The sequence below is a fragment of the Urocitellus parryii genome, chromosome 9 (assembly GCF_045843805.1).
Source record: "Urocitellus parryii isolate mUroPar1 chromosome 9, mUroPar1.hap1, whole genome shotgun sequence".
Classification (NCBI taxonomy): Eukaryota; Metazoa; Chordata; class Mammalia; order Rodentia; family Sciuridae; genus Urocitellus; species Urocitellus parryii.
Window position 1 is genome coordinate 61,311,573 of NC_135539.1, and position 18,131 is coordinate 61,329,703.

Sequence of the window (18,131 nt, forward strand, 5' to 3'; positions counted from 1 at the left end):
GCCACATTTTTTTTAAGTGGCAGAGTTAAAGCATTTTAAAAGCCATTGTTTCTAAAAGAGTTTTCAAGACTAGTTTTGAAAATCAAGAAAGATTTATGTCAATTATTTCTTTTTCTTTGTATGTACACTCTCCCAGCTCTCCCTAAGGCAAAGATTGCTTCTGGCTCAGGATGGGAAAGATCATTTATAAGCAAGTACAAGAGAAAAAAATCACATTGATGTATTTCAAAATATTCTCCCACTTTAAACACTTAATGAAGCAATAAAAGGTCTAGAAAAGACCTGGTAGGGGAGGGATATGAAGGGAAATTTTCACTGTGGAGTTGAGTCATAGAATATTAGCATGTATATATTTCATCATGAAAATGAAATGATGTAAGCTAAATTGAATGAAATTCGAAATGACATTCTAATATATATATATATATATATATATATATATATATATATATATATATATATCTCCATACTTTAATGGACTAGCTTTTGTACATCTGAAATAAACTCTGAGATGTAAAGTTAGCATTGTATTTTTATTTTTTATTTGTTGTTTTGGGAGAGTGACACCATTCCACACAGCTAGTTCTTCCAATATTTATATGAATTAGAAAAGCCGTCTCTTCTGTTATAGCTAAGCAGATGCTGCACAGGACTTGATGCATGGATTCTTCTTGCATCCTGCTCAGCAGGGCCCATGTGAGGATGCCAGGCCTTGTGTTTTCCTAAGATGGTAATCATGAAATGAGAACAGTTCTCAACTATAATCCAATGAAATACCAAAACAAAATGCATTTGATGAAGGTATCATCATTTGCAGTTTCTAAGTCCTCTTGAGATTGGGATTGGATGAGTTTTATGTTTCCTGTAAATTATGCAAAGAGAGAACATTTTATAGAAAAAAGTTTTTTTCTTAGTATTTTGGAAAAAAATCCCCATAATCTAGTTTAAAAAAATGAAAACAGACTCAAAATGAGTTTGTGCCCATTCATGATCCAGCAACTACTAGGAAAGTTGGCAAAAATAGTAGTTCTTCTCAGCTGAAATTTTTTTAAAATGCTATTTGCATAGTACTGAATCAATATATTTAGATCATTCAGCATCTGGGTTTATATAGTTCATTCAAGTTTAAATATGCTGAGAGTACTATAAATTTGGCAGAGTTGTAATTTCATATGATCTCAGAATCGTGTACTCAGACTTCCAAAATCAATTTAATTGACCAACTCTTTCAGTCCAGGCAATGTTACTGTAATATTAAATATGTTGGTTCATAGCTAAGCATCATAAGCTTTATGATCATTTCTATCACATAGAAAAAGCTTTTCTTTAGCCCAATTTATTTATTTCTACTGCTGGAGGCCTAAAGAGAGTACAATTTTATGTCCTTAATCCTAAAATCCATTTTATTTGACTAAATGTCTATCATGTGGTTGGTAAGATTTCTTAGGGGGAAGAAATCTCCCCCTTAGGCAAAACTAAGTTCTCCATAGTTCATTATTCACATAGAATGATATCTATTAGAAAACCTGTGCATAGTTAGTGATTTCTGATTATGAGCATCATAGACTATTTGGACAAAATTTCTCAAGATGTAGATCAAGGACCATAGAAAATTTACACATACATGAACATGTACACATGCATGCCCACACACACACACACAAATGAAAAATGTATATATACACACTTTGTCTCTGTATATCCACACATAAATGCAGATTTTGAAACATTTGGATAAAAATCTCTGGGAACAGAGCAGGGAATCTATTTTTACTACAATTCCTAGATGGTGTGAGAATAAGCCCATCATCAGGGATTTCTGTGGCAGGAAGTGGGCAAGGCATGCTTAAAAAGAGTAGCTTTTCTGCTTCCTGATTCCAGTTTTGATCAGAGTAGCTTCATTTTTCTATAAGTCAGTGACTGATTTTTTTTTAAGAACAAAATGTTTCAGAAAATAAAATGCTCCAGGGTAGCTGCACTTAAAATATAAAATCAAAGTTATACATTGTAAAGTAACTATTACAATTGAGAAATAGTTGGGGAAAAATGGTTTAGCCTGAATGGACCTAAAAACATAATTTTATGTCACTCTCTAGCTTACCTCATTCATTGTCTGATATGCAATGTGTTTTCTCAAACTTCTTGCCTATATATTTTCTTATTTCTATAGATCCAAATAAAATGATATTGTCTTTCTTTTGAACTGAATCTAAAACAAACATACAAATTTTATTGATTACCTGGCAATGACTATTTGGGATTTCAGGGCTGGATTTCATGTTGTTGAAAAATTTCATTTGATGATGTATCCTTTAAAATTACTAGGCAAATGAGAACACAATTTCAACATGTTTCTTATTTGACAAGCACGGAAGTATTCAGATTTCTCTTTGTTTTTCATAATACTAATCATTATTTCTAAGGTGAAAATGAGAATAGTCTCACTCTGCAAGTGTACCTACATCCCTACCTATATTGTATGTTTGTACAATCTTGACATCATAAACTAAAAGACATGTAAAAATGAAAACTGTATTTGTGTGACACAATTCTGAATATCATTATCTATCTAGTATTGGATGTTAATTTGGATAAAAGCTTCAATAAACTGATAATTGTGTAATATTTTCTGCTCTGTTAGAATAATGATTTTTAAAACTTTAGTCCCTTAGAGATTATTACCATATTTACTGTCTGCTTAGAGCCTTCTTTAGTAAGAAAATAAGCCACTATTTTATAGATCAGTTTAAATACCTTTATTTTCTCTCAACAAAATTTCTTAGAAATCCAGATTTTTTAATTGAAAATAATGGTTAAATACCAGTTTTTGTTAATAGGTTTACTGCAATAAATATAAAAGTTCAAATTATCAAATACAAATTAAGTGTTGACATTTTCTTTTAACTGCTTTAATCCTTGCTAGCAAGTGGCATTCTGACTGAACTACCACAGACTGAATGTAAAGTATGATTATACCTCTTGGATATAAGAAAAAAATGCTATTATTTTAGACTTACCTGGAGTTAAGAACTTATTTTATACATTTTTACACATATCAGTAATTCATTTTTAATGAAGTGAATTAAATTATAAGTTTTAATTGTATTCAAAATTTTTTAACTTGTAAGGAGTTTTAAGAAATGGGTGCATACCTCTACTAAAATAACAACATATGTAGAAAGTGATTAAGTATCATATTTGCTATAAAAGCTAAAGTTTAAGAAGATATTCATAATATATGACTTTTTGTTGTGTTGCTAAAAATATAGCCTCTTTTGAGTATATAACAAAATTATAACTTTAATATTACAGTAACATTGCATTCAAAAATTAAAAGGTTAGTTTTATTGTATCAATTTTAAAAATGCTTTTCCTTTGACTCCATCAATACGATGTGAATTTAGTCTAGGTCATAGATAGATAGAATTGTTATTGTTGTACAGATTTTGGAGGAAAAAACATTCTTCGACTACAGAAAGGTAAATTTCCTTTACCTTAACTATCTGTAGTGAGACAAGAATTTGAAAGTATGAACCTGCTGTATCTCTTATGAATCAGTTTTATACCATCAGTATGATCTTCTGACATAGTGATTTATATATATATATATATATATATATATATATATATATATCAGTTACTCAAACCAATGATCTTCATTGCCCCGAAGGTTCATAGGTCTTCACGACTAGTTGTATAGTTCATTCTTATATTAAGCATTTGTTTCCTGAGCCACTGAAAAGAGAAGGCTTCATTAGACATGTAGCCAGCATGTGCATGAACAGCCATTGTAATACTCAATAGAAAGTCCTTCTTGTTCCAAGAATAGACCCTTCAGGCAACAACCAATGGCGGGGGGGGGGGGGTACATGCTTACTTGTATGTCTATCTTAAATAGTATGTACTTGGATTTTTTGGATTTTATTACACATTGATTAAAATAATGTCATGCTTAAAGACCATATGCTGATTCCTTTAATAAATTCTTAACTCCTATGTTGCTAAAATCCTTTTATTTTACCAAAAAAAAATTCATTTTCACTGTTTGAAAATATTTAAATATAGGTAAAAAAGAAAAAAAATGAAAACACCCATAATCATAATACATGACATAAGCATTGTGTATATACATATATATATATATGCAAATATATTTTCAATAAAAATGTTTATAATGATTATATTATTTTCTAATCTTCTTTTAATTCTATATATGATCTTCAATTCACTATTTACCAATATTTTTAATGGGCCAATAATATTTCATTAAGTGAAATATTAACTATATTTCTGTAATAAATATAAAAAGACCAATTTTAATCACTATTCAATGAATATAGCCTAGCCCACTTCTTAGATTATATACTGAGAGGAAAGAAAACAGAGGAAGTACAATTTTTATTTTAATTATCATTCATATTTTAAGATTTCTGAATCAAAGTTTTAAATGTACCATTTTTGCTAGCAGTATATGACAGTGTCTATTTTTCTGTTATATTTGCCAACACTGGTGTATTTCAATATGTTTCATATTTTCTAATTTGATAGATTAAAATAGCATCCAATTGTGTATTTTTAAATTTCTTGGTACTAATGATGCTGTTTTGTTCTTTTCTTTGTACCTTTCCTAACTGTATTTTTTTTTAGAGAGAGAGAGAGAATTTTTTAATGTTTTATTTTTTATTTATTTATTTATTTAGTTTGTTTGTTTGTTTTCAGTGGACACAACATCTTTATTTTTTTATTTTTATTTTTATGTGGTTCTGAGGATCGAACCCAGTGGCCCACTCATACCAGGCGAGTGCACTACCACTTGAACCAAAACCCCAGCCCCTAACTGTATTTTTGAGACTGTGTTTCCCCTTTGTGTTCACTAGCTTGGTTTGAAGTATATAGTGCTCATGTTTTTTCTCCTGGATTTATAAAATATTTTAAGGAATTCATTTAATTTTATAAATCTATTATGAAAAGGATTTTCCCCAACATTTCATTGGACTTTGGTTATAATTTTATCCTATTTTCTCTTCCCTAAAAGTTCCTAAGTTACACACCATTATGTCTGCTAACTTTATTCTTTATCATTTATCATTTTTGTGCTTAGAAACACATTCTCCACTCTAAATATAAATAAATTTTGCCTTCAGTTTCTACTGTGTTTCTATAGTTTCAATGTGTTTCAATTATAACTTAAATTCACCTGGTAATTTCAAATGGTAAAATGGTATGGGAAAAGAATCTCATCTGGGTTAATAATAAGCCAGTTGATGTAATATGTTTTTAACACTTAGTGCATTATAGTTATATATAAGAGTGAGGTTCATTTTTGCATTGCAAATTGTTGTTACAAATTCTAATTGCAAACTATTGTGTTGCAGTTGTATATAAAATTGTAATAGATTGTGATATTTTTATACATGCACATAACATAATTTAGTGAATTTTATTCCCTAATACTTTGTTTTCCTCCTGTCCTCCCTCCATCTCGGTCTTCTGCTTCTATTCAACTGCCCTCTCTTCTATTTTTGTCTCTATTCTATTTGTGTGAAATATCCTTTTTAAAATTCTTCCCTCTTTCTGTATTCTGCATGTGAGAGAGCATTTGGCTATTGACATTGAGAGTCTGCCATATTTCACTTGGTATGGTATTCTCTAGGTCCATTCATTGACATGATTTAATTCTTCATGGATGAATAGAACTATGTTGTGTATATGTGTCACATTTTCTTTACCATTTATTAATTGATGGGCTTTTAGGCTGGTTCTATAATTTGTCCATTGTGGATTGTGATGCTATCAACATTGGTATGCATGTATTACTATAATATGCTGATTTTAGTTCTTTTGGTTAAATATCAAGGACTGGGATAGCTGGGTCATATGGTGACCTAGTCTTTTGAAGAATCACCATAGTTCTTTCCAAAGTAGTTGTACTAATTTGCAGTTTCATCAATAATGTATAAATGTACCTTTTACCCCACATTCTTGCAAGCAATTATTCTAATTTGTATTGTTGTCAATTTTCATTCTGAGTGGGGTGAGATGAAATTTCAATGTAGTTTTGATTTGTATTTCCATGATTAGTAAGAATGTTGAACTTTTTTTTACTTCATGTATTTGTTAGTCATTTGTATTTTTTTCTTTTGAGAATTGTCTCTTAAGATCTTCTGCCCATTTATTAAGAGGGTTATAAGGTGTGTGTCTGTGTGTGTGTGTGTGTGTGTGTGTGTGTTTGTGGTATGTTTTTTGAATTCCTTATATATTTGGGTTGGTAATTCCCTATTGGAGGAATAGCTGGCAAAGATTTTCTCCCATTCTGTATGTTTTCACTTCATGTTCCTAATTGTTTCCTTCTTTTATTTAATGCTATCCAACTTATTGATTCTTGGTTTTATTTGTGAGCATTAGGCACCTATTAATAAGTTAGTGCCTGCTCCAATATGTTGGAGTGTTGCCCCTGTGTTTTCTTCTAGAAGTTTCACTGTTTTTGCTCTGATTCCTAAATCTTTAATCCACTTTGAGTTGATTTTTGTGCCAAATGAGTGGTAGGGATATAGTTTCATTCTTTACATATGGGTATCCAGTTTTCCCAGAACCATTTGTTCAAAAGGCTATCTTTTCGATGGGCATCGAGGCATACACCTGTAATTCCAGAGATCTGGGAGTCTGAAGCAGAAGCATTGCAAGTTTAAAGCCATCCTCAGTGAGGTACTAAGCATCTTAGTAGAGAGATTCTATCTCAAAATAGACTAGGGATGTAGCTCAGTGTTCAAGTACCCCTGGGTTTCATCCCCAATACAATAAACAAACAAACAAATAAATAAATAAATAACCCAAACAACAGAAAAAGAAAAAAGGGCTATCTTTTCTCCAACTTGTGCTTTTTTTAAATTTATTTTTTAGTTGTAGTTGGACACAATACCTTTATTTTATTTACTTGTTTTTATGTGGTGCTGAGGATTGAACCCAGGGCCTTGCACGTGCGAGGCGAGTGCTCTACCGCTGAGCCACAACCTCAGCCCCAACTTCTGCTTTTATCATCTTTGTGAAGCATCAGATAATTGTATTTACATGGATTTTTCTCTGTGCCTTCTAATCTATTTCATTAGCTTTCTTATCTGTTTGTCTGTTTTTATGATGATAGCATGCTGTTTTTGTTACTATTTCTCTGTAGCGCAAATGAAAATCGAATATTATGATGCCTCTAGCCTCATTCATGTTGCTCAGGATGGCTTTGGCTATTCTGGGTCTTTTATTTGTCCACTTAAAGTTTAGGACTATTTTTTTCTATTTTTGTGAAGAACATTATTGATGTTTTTTATGGACACTGCATTGAATTTGGAGATTGCCTTTGGTGTTATGGCCATTTTCATGATACTAATTCTATGTATCCATGATCATGATAGGTATTTCCATCTCTAAGGTCTTCTTCAATTTCTTTCTTCTGTATTTTATAATTGTCATTGTAAAGGTCTTTCATCTCCTTAGTTAGATTTATTTCCAAGTAATTTTTTTAAAAATATTTTTTAAGTTGTAGATAGACACAATACCTTTATTTTATTTATTTATATGTGGTGCTGAGGATCAAATCCAGTGCTTCACATGTTCTAGGCGGGCACTCTACAAGTGAGCTACAACCCCAGACTCCCAAAGTAATTTTTTGAGGCTATTGTGGAATGGAACAGTTTACTTGATTTCTTTCTCAGTGGATTCATTATTGGAGTATGGGAGAGCTATTGATTATTTTGTGCTGATCTTGTCTTCTGCAAATTTGCTGAATTTGTTCATCAGTTCAAGAAGTCTTCTGGTAGAGACTTTGGACATTCTAAATATCAGGTCTTGTCATCAACACACAGAGATAACTTGACTTCTTCTTTTCCACTGTATTTCTTTAATTTTCTTCTCATGCCTTATGGCTCTGGCTAGTTTCAAGAATTACGCTTGAAACTAGAAGAGAATTGGTAAGAGTAGATATCCTTGTCTTACTCCTGATTGTAGAGGAAATGCTTTCAGTTTGTCTCTGTCGAGGGTTTGTCATATATGGCCTTTATGGTATTTAAGTATGTTCCTTCTAGTTTCTTCAGTGTTTTTAACATGAATGGGGGTGAATTTCATTAAAAGCCTTTTCTGCATCTGTTGAGATGATCATGTGATTTTTGTTCTTGATACCTTGTATGTGATGAATAACGATTATTTATTAACATATATTCAAAAATCTTGCATTCCTGGGATAAAACCAACTTGATGATTTTTAACCTTTTTTATATAATTTGCTAATATTTTATTAAGGATTTTTAATATGTAAATCAATGATTTTGGCCTGTACTTTTGTGTGTGTGTGATGTAGCTTTACATGGTTTTGGTATCAAGGTGATACTGGCTTCATAGAATGTTCCCTCCCTTTGTATTTCAATTCTTAGTCTTTTGGAGAATTGCCATAATTTGCAGAGAATTTGTGTTAGTTCTTCTTTAAGTGTCTTGAAGAACTTAACTGAGCATCCATTTTTGTCCTGGAATTATCTTTGTTGGAAGATTTCTATTATTACTTCAATTATGTTGTTTGCTATTGGTTTGGTTAAATGTTCTATATCCTTTTGGTTCAATTTCAGTAGGTCAAAACAATATAGATTTTGGTCATTATTTCTATTTATTTATTGAAATACAAATAATTTATTGAAATACAAATTTTCAAAATCGTCCATGATGATCTTCTATATTTCAGAAATGTCTGTAATGATATCTCTTTTTTATCTCTTAGTTTATTGATTTGAATTTTCTCTTTCTTTTGGTTAGTTTGGACAAGGGATTCCCAACGTTGCTTATCTTTATAAAGTTGCACTTTTACTTTGAATTTTTTTCTCAATTTCATTGATTTTGGCTCTGATTTTAATTATTTGGACCTAATATTAATTATTTCCTTCTTTTCTAGGACCTTGAGATATAGCATTAGATTTTATTGAAGATATTTCTTTCTTTTCTTTTAATATACACACAATACTATTAACTTTCCAATTAGAACTTCCTTCATAGTATCCCAGAGATTTGGGTACATTTTAACACTATTCTCATTTGAGTATAGAAATTTTAAAATTTCTATTCTAATTTCTTCTACTATCGACTCCTCATTTTAAAAAGTATTTTTTAATCTTCATATGTGTAGGTGGTTTCTATAATTTTATTACTGTCAATTTCTAATTTCATTCCATTATGGCCTGATAAGATGCATAGAATTAATTTTTGTATTTCCTCAGACTGGCTTTGTGATGTTAAGTATGGTCTGTTTTTCAAAAGGTCCTGAATCTGCTGAGAAGAAAGTGGATTCGACTGTTTGAGATGAAATAGTCTAGATAGATCTGTTAAGTCCATTAAATGTATGGTGTTATTTAGGTTGGAAGTATTTTTATTGATTTTTACATCTGGATGACCTATCTATTGGTGAGAGGAATGTGTTGAAATCACCCAGTATTCTTGTACTGGGATCTATTTGAGATTTAATGTCAAGAAGTGTTTGTTTTATGTAGTTAGATGCACTGACAATTGGGGCATGAATATTTGCTATTGCTATATCTTCTTGTTGGATTATTCCCTTTACCAATATGTATTGACCATTTTTATCTCTTCTGGTTAAGCTTTTTCTTGAAATCTGTTTGTCAGAGATAAGAATAGCTAGTCCAGCTTGTTTTAGGACTCCATTCATGTAGAATATAGTTTTCCACCCTTTTACTTTCAACTTGAAGATGTCTTTGCCTATATGATGATTCTCTTGCAAACAGCATATAGTTGAAACTATTTTTAAAATCTATTCTACAAATCTACATCTTTTTTTCATGTGCTTAGATCACTTATGGTCAGTGTTATTATGAATAAATGTTTGTTATTTTCTGCCATATGTTTTTCTTATATTTAATTTTGTCCTAATTTTAACTTAATTGCTATCCTAGAGAGTCACACGTTTGAGACCTCTGTGATTTGTGTTTTAGTTCTTTTGTGTGTAACATATCTTTATGTATATTTGTAGTGCTAGCTCTGTGGTCATTATTCTTTCAGTTTATCCTCATCATTTAAAGTTTCTATTTCTTCTTTGAAAGAAGAAATATTCTGTAGGATAGTTTTGCTGGGTATAGAAATTGCAATTATTTTCTTTCAGAGCTTGGATGATCTCATTCTAAGCCCTTCTTTATTTCAGAGTCTGAGTTCAGAATTCAAAAGTTACTCTTATTAATTTATTTTTAAATGTAATTTCACATTAAAAATATGGACAACTTCATGAATTTATGTGATCCTTGCACAGGGGCCATTGTAATCTTCTTTGTATTTCAGTGTTAGCATTTGTGCTGCTAAAGTGAACACTAATTTAATATTTTTTAAGAGATGCAATTATACTTAATTGTTTCTTGATCCTGAGAGATCTCTATCTCTATGTGGTAAAAGTCTCCATATTAATCCTTAATTATTTCTGTTATTCACATTTATTGATAAGAATGTTCTATATCATCTGTCAAAGACAAAGGCCTGATAGGTGGCTATGAATCTGCTTTTACCTTGCTTGTTTTATTAAATCACACATCAGCTTGATTGTCCACCCAGCTGCAAATTTTGAAGCTTTCTCCTCTAACCTGCCTTAAAAGTCTGCTTCAGCATGGCCACTCTTTTCTTCAGGGACAATTAATTATTTCCATCTTTCAGGATTTGCCTTGCCATGACTTCAAGGACCAAATTTTCTTTTGGCATTTGAAAACTGAAAAAAAAGACCAAACATAATATTCGGGGTTACTTTTACCCAAGTAAATCTTGATGTTCCTACTCTGATTTGGTATCTTATTTTGTAAGAATATTCCCAGTCTCCAGGTATACCACTTCCTTTAGGTTTAGGTTTCTCCTAGGCTTCTGTAGTCTTGAAAGTAATACCTTTAAACTCAACCTGTGGTCATCATCTCCTAATTCCTTCTCAGATTGGGTCATTTTGGGGAACCAAAGGTTTTGTCTGCAGGTGATAGTGTAAAATTTCTTTGCTTGTAAAAGTTTTATTTTGCTTCTATAAGAAATTATCGCAGACTTGGTGGCTTGAAACAGTGGAAGTCTGTTTTGCCCAAACTTTGAAGACAAAAGTCTTAAATCAGAATTATTAGGGCAAAATCAAAGTGCTGGCAAGGCTGTGTCTCATACAAAAGATATAGAGGAGAATCTCTTCTTTGCTTTTTCCATTTTGGTGGCCACTAGTATTCCTTGATTGATGGTGGCGACATTCCTTCCATTTCTGTGTACTCTGTCAAATGTGCCTCTCTTTTTTATCATCACATTTGTGATTGCCTCTAGGGTATACAAGAAAACATAGGACAATTATACTATCCCCAAATTACTCATTAAATCACATCTGAATAGCCTTTGCCATATGAAGTAACAGTTGCAGGTTTCAAGTATTAGGACTTTATGTCTTTGGTGACCATCACCTAGCTTATTATAGTGCTCAATTTCTAGAATTAAATGACACTAGGTCTAAGTCCCATCTCCAGAACTCATTGGCTGCATTAACTTCAATGATTATGCAGATTCTCTGAATTTTAATTTCATTATCTGAAAAATATGAGCATAAGAGTACAGATATTAATGGTTATTGTCAGCTATAAAAAATGAATTTTAAAAAAGCCCTACAAACTCACTATCAAAAAACATGTCTTATAATGCAGTGTCAAAGGTTAGTTATCACTTTGGGATATAATTTTGAAAGGATATTGGATTAAATTGCAGAGAGCCTTAAATATTATGCTAAAGAGTATAAAATGGAAGGGCACATTCAGAAGCTGTTGCTGGATGTGAATCAAATGATGAATAGAAATGAATTAAAGATTTTTTTTTCTGGTGTTTGCCTGTAGACAGGACTGAGAAAGAAAGAAAAAAAATGTGGAAATTATTGAGTGGAGTTCATGTGAGTGAACTAGGGAGAATAAAATCTTTGGAAAGCAAGAAATTTGTATGTCTCTCTTGACCACAGTCTCTAAGAGAGCTAAGGGAAAGTCTCTCTCTCTTTTTTTTAACCATTGTAGTCTTGGTACCTAACCAAACAAATTCTGTTTACAGATATCTGTTAATAAACTATTTAAAATCCATTTTAAGTTGTTGATATTGATGTCCCAAATCAGCAGAAGGAATTTAGTATCAAAAGATTGTGCATTGGTCAGGTTTTGGTCAAGAAAACAGGCACCAATCTTAAGAATTCTAGTCAGGAAAAGATTTTAAATGCAGGGGATTAAGGTGTTTTCAGAGTCTTTGAAAGGATTGGGAAAGCAATGTCAAAGAAGCTGCCAAGAATCTCAGAAAATCAGAAAATTGAAAGGATGGCAGAGAACTATTTATGATCTCATTTCTAGAAGCAACTGAATGGAGAGTCAAAAGAATGCCTAGAAATGGCTACAAGTCTCACTCCTGTCAGAGACCACTTGCCTGCCTGCCAGTATCCCAAAAGCAAAAGTAGCTTTTCTTTCATCTTCCAGACCATGAGTTTCAATCCTTATTGAAGGATTTTAGTCAGAACCCTGTTAAGGAGGGACTCTGGGAAATGTAAGTTCACGTTTTTCAAACATTAGGGTACCAGAGGGTATGTCAAAGGGTAAGGATGGCTCTGGGTTCCAGCAGAGGATTTAAAACAGAGAATTGTCTCTGTAATGAGCTGGAGGTATATTTGAGACTGTAAATTGAGAATCTTAAGGGGGAAGCCTGAAAACATCTATGGAACAAGATTGGAATTTGCCCTATTTTCTCTAGATTATCCAAGATGAGACTATTTGTTTGACTTATTGTGATGAAAGTTTCAACATTACATTTAAAAAAGAACTTTTTAAAATATCTGTAATGAGAACTATGTGATGTGAGATGGGCTTCTTTAGGTCTGAATTCTGTCCAAATAGAAGATAAGTGATTGAGAATACTTACATAGAATTTCCTGCTGTGTTTGTAGCGAATCACTCCAATATACTGTGATTTATTTTCAGGCCTAGTGGGAGAAGGAGGGGGTCTCTACTCAAGAAATTCACAGGAAGAAAAATGGTTGTATAATTTTTTTTAAAAAAAAGTTATCACTATAGGGAAAGAAGTAAAAGTCACTTTTATTTCTGAGATTGGAGTCATATTATTATTTTAATTATTTATTTAGTACTGGGAATTGAATCCAGGGGTACTTTACTACTGAGCTACAACCCCAGGACTTTTATATTTTTATTTTGAGACAGGGTCTTGCTAAGTGACTCAGGGCCTCAGTACATTGCTGATGCCAGCATTGAACTTGCAGTCACCTGCCCCAGCCTTCTCAGTCACTGGAATTACACTCTGCTGGCATCATATTTTGATGGCAGTAGAAGACAGTGTGAAAAATAATATGGATGGAAATCATGTCTTAGGAAAAATAACATTGAAGATCTGCCCAATAAATGCCATCATATTAAGGTTCAAAGCCACTGAATGTATCAGAATTAAACCACACGAGACCTTTGATGAGAACTTGCTGAAGATAGTGGAGGAGTACTATAATCAGCATGCAAGGGAGAAAGTCATATAATTTAAATTTTAGAAAGTTTGCCAAGTAAATGCTCTATGCAAATGGACGCAAGGGTGTTGAGGTGGAGAGACCCTTTTTTTTCTTTACAGTTTTAATTTGTTTTATTAATACACCTTATGAATATCCTCACTTTTTAAATATTTAGTATTAAATCCAACAGCAAAATGTTCTGGATGTATTCATCTGAGTTTATTTGTTTCTCCTACTAGGATTTTATAAACATTCACTGACTTTAGTTCTTTTTCTTTTGTACTGTTCTCAGATTCCAGCACTAAGAAAAAATGTTTTTGTCATAAATTTGTTTAACAGAGTTGCTACCTCAGCGTCCATTTTTAGTCCCAACATAATGGGTCTGAATGAATTAAAACTTTCTGATGTGGTGGTGAGGTGGCCTGCTCATTCCTCACCTCACTGACCCCAAACCACACACCCATGGCCTCCAAACACAGTACAACCTAACAGTTAACACCGGGGTCATGTAAAGAACTTCTGCCCTCACGTATGTGCTCTTTAAACTAGGGAATGCACATGCCCCAGGAAAGGCAAAGGGATAATGACCATGGACCTTAAGAAGAGGTGTCATCCCACAGTTCCTTGGTCTGTCATTCCCCCTGTGCTTCTGGAGGGTGTCTTGGACACTGCATCCCCACTCTCCATACCCCGGAAGGCACACTGCCCTCTCTTTGTGGACCTATGAATAATAAAACTGCCTCTATTATTTCATGGTTTGGTTTTGTTGCTTCCTCAAGGTCTCACCAGACTGACACACAGAAATGAACTCTTCTAACAGTCAGGGCTCTCCTAGAGAGTGGCTATTTTGGTGGGAATAAACTGGAAGCAGATCGGACAAGAGCTACAGAAAACCTGCGAGTATAAAGCAGCTTCCTGGGAGAAGGAGACCTGGTCAGACACTTAGATGTTAGGCCCTTCCCCAGGATAAAGAAGTGCCCTGTAGTTATGGTTCAGGTATTAGGTCTCCCAGGAAAGCTCGTGAGTGAAACAATGCAAGAAAGTTAAGAGGTGAAACAAGGACATTATGAGAACATGGTAACTGCAGGCATGTTAGGTGTGGCTGGGGGTGGGCCACTGGGAGCCTACCTTTGGGGTTTATATTTTGTGGCCTGGAGAGTGAAGCTGTGTCTCTCAACTCCCTGGTGTCATGTTCCGAACCACTTCCCTCTGCCACACCTTTCTGCCATGATGGTCCTGCCTTACCTCAGGCCTCAATGAGTAGTAGAGCCAGCCATCTCTGGACTGAGACCTCTGAAACCATGCAAGCCAAATAAACATCCTTTTCTGAAATGGTTTGCGTCAGATCTTTTGGTCACAGCACAGAAAAAAAGTGACTAAAATACCTATGAAAAATACATTGTCAACATTCATGACCATGTCCCCTGTAGCCCCATCTGGGCAGGGCTAGAGTTTGTACCCATTTCTAAAGGAATCTAATTACAGGAAGATAAAACATCTTTGCAAGCATTTCCCTTGAGTTTGCTTTATCAAGTGTCTTCCTGGTTAACTAAACTCACCTTGTTTTAAAATCTGCAAACTTCTTAGATAATCATATTTTTAATGGAGACATTTCCTTACCTGCTCTTGCTAGACTTAGTTCTACATTCCATTTGGGCATTTTAACCTTTATTATAAACATTACTCATTTAATTTAAGGTTTCCTATCACCAAGGATCACTATAAAAGTGGATTTTAAAATTTCTGTCCTTTTAAAAGGAATTCACTAAATTGGATTTAAGCTTCTCTATGGATTTTTAGATAATAAAATAAATTGAACAAAAGTTAACAGATTACAGTATACATAAAGCTCAGTATAAAAATATACTGTGAGGTTTAATAGAGCAGAGAAGGCAGCTCTATTACCTCCTGCAATTGTTGTGTATTCATTCAGGAGTCATAGGAAGGGGAGTAAGGGGGACCGGTGCATTCTCTTTATGGTATACAAGTTTCTGCTTGAATTTGACTCTGTGATTTGCATATTAAAAAGATATTTATTTGCAGGAAGATGTGACTTTAATGCAGTTATCTACATATCTGTGACATTAGGAATATAAATTATTCCTGAGAGTTTCTATGATATTCAAATTAAACCATAAACTAGGAGCAAAAGTAGTTTTCATTTAATAATCCTATCTGGCACAGATCTGCCCTTCAAGGTACTATTTACATTCATCTTATAGGGACTACCTTTCAGAACTCCAAACATAAGTGTTTTAGTCCCAATGGGTTTTTCAGCACTGTTATCATTCAGAATTAATGATCTTCAAGTTCTTTGTGACTTTACTATCTATGAATTCATTTTGACTCTGTTATTAAGTGGGACAGCTCAGACTAAAACTAAAATATCTGTTTATATATTTGTTCTGCTATAAAGACCAAATAAATCAAATGATAGAAAACTGAGGTTAGTGCTTGGCATGATAATTACCAGATGACCTATATTCTTTGCATACACAAATGCATACATATATCTTTCCATGAATTAATTGAATTAATACTATAGTATTTTAAAAAGATATTGATGAAAAACACATTAGGCATATTTATAAAAATTGCAAAGTCTTATATGTAGTAGATACTAACACAGATTTACATATGTAATAAATACACAGATTTGCTTGCCAATTCTTAGGTAATCTAAATCTATTGGCCAATGGAAAGATTTTAAATTAGCTCAATTAATTTTTAATCATTTTTCTTTAAATACTTCTGATGAATTATAAGTATCAATAGGATAGAAATAAATTTTTATATTTTAAACCTATCTTTACTTGCCTATTTGAAAGAATAATGAATAACCAGAATTAAAAGGAAAAATTCTTAGACTAAGTAAGTCTAGTAAATTTTGTTTGAGCAGAGAAAAAGTCAAATAAAACAAGATTAAAGCAATTCAAGAATCGGGCAGTTCCCAGAACCAAAGCATGTATAGAGAACTATAATTACGAATATGATGGGACAACATTTATAGAGAAACTGAAGTGAAGCATAGAAAACAACTTAATTGACTGAAACTTAGTTTCTGAGTCAGTTTGGTAGAATTTAATTGGTTAATTGGCTACAAGGTCTTTTGAAATCAACCAAAGCTTAATGATTGTTATTAAACTCTACATAGGTTTGGTCTGTTGAATCCAGTGCAGGTGCCCAGTTCAAATCTCTGGCTGCCATCAACTTTATTTATTTTTTTCAGGCATTAAATATTTTTTAATATAAATTTTAAAAAATTATATATGACAGCAGAATGCATTACAATTCTTATTACATGTATAGAGCATAACTTTTCATATCTCTGATTGTATACATAGTATATTCACACTTCATACATGTACTTTGGATAGTAATGATCATCACATTCCACCATCATTAATTACCCCATGCACCCTCCCTTTCCTTCCAACCCCTCTGCCCTATCTAGAGTTTGTTTATTCCTCCCATGCTCTCGATCCCTATCCCACTATGAATCAGCCTCCTTATATAAAAAAAAAAAAATTCAGCATTTGGCTTTTTGGGATTGGCTAACTTCACTTAGCTTTACTTTCTCTAACTCCAACCATTTACCTGCAAATGCCATGATTTTATTCTTTTTTATTGCTGAGAAATATTCCATTGTGTATATATGCCACATTTTTTTTATCCATTCATCTATTGAAGGGCATGTAGGTTGGTTCCACAGTTTAGCTATTGTGAATTATGCTGCTGTAAACATTGATGTGGATGTGTCCCTGTAGTATACTGTTTTTAAGTCTTTGGGTATAGATGGAGAAGTGGGATAGCTGGGTCAAATAGTGGTTCCACTCCCAGTTTTCCAAGGATTCTCCATAGTGCTTTCTATATTGGCTGCACCATTTTGCAGTCCCACCAGCAATGTATCAATGTACCTTTTCCCCCACATCCTCACCAACACTTATTGTTGTTTGTATTCTTAATAGCTTCCATTCTGACTGGAGTGAGATAATATCTTAGAGTAGTTTTAATTTGCATTTCTGTAATTGTTAGCGATGATGAAAATTTTTCATATATTTGTTGATTGATTGTATATCATCTTCTGAGAATTATCTGTTCAGGTTCTTGGCCCATTTATTGATTGGGTTATTTGTTTTTTTTTTTTGGTGTTTAGATTTTTGAGTTCTTTATATACCCTAGAGATTAGTGCTCTATCTGATGTATGAGGGGTGAAAATTTGCTCCCAATATGTAGGCTCTCTATTCACTTCACAGGTTGTTTCTTTTGCTGAGAAGAAGCTTTTTAGTTTGACTCCATCCCATTTATTGATTCTTGATTTTAATTCTTGTGCCACAGGAGTCTTATTAAGGAAGTTGGGGCCTAATCCCACATATTAGAGATTAGAGCCTACTTTTTCTTCTATTAGACGAAGGGTCTCTGGTTGTATTCCTAAGTCCTTGATCCATTTTGAGTTGAGTTTTGTGCATGGTAAGAGATAGGGGTTTCATTTTGTTGCATATACATGTCCAGTTTACCTGTCACTACTTCTTGAAGAGGCTATCTTTTCTCCGATGCATGTTCTTGGCACCTTTGTCTAATATAAGATAATTGTATTTGTGTGGGTTAGTCT

The 18,131-nt window shown here is 32.9% G+C and overlaps 1 protein-coding gene and 1 non-coding gene across 2 annotated transcripts in view; one reads left to right on the forward strand and one right to left on the reverse strand.

Annotated features, from left to right (window-relative positions):
* Positions 1-18,131, forward strand: part of Malrd1 (MAM and LDL receptor class A domain containing 1) — a 656,113-nt gene that overhangs the window by 207,169 nt on the left and 430,813 nt on the right. The window lies entirely within an intron of this gene.
* On the reverse strand, positions 10,246-10,347 carry LOC113196046 (U6 spliceosomal RNA). The gene has a single exon (XR_003302502.1). It is a non-coding gene; the product is annotated as a U6 spliceosomal RNA (small nuclear RNA).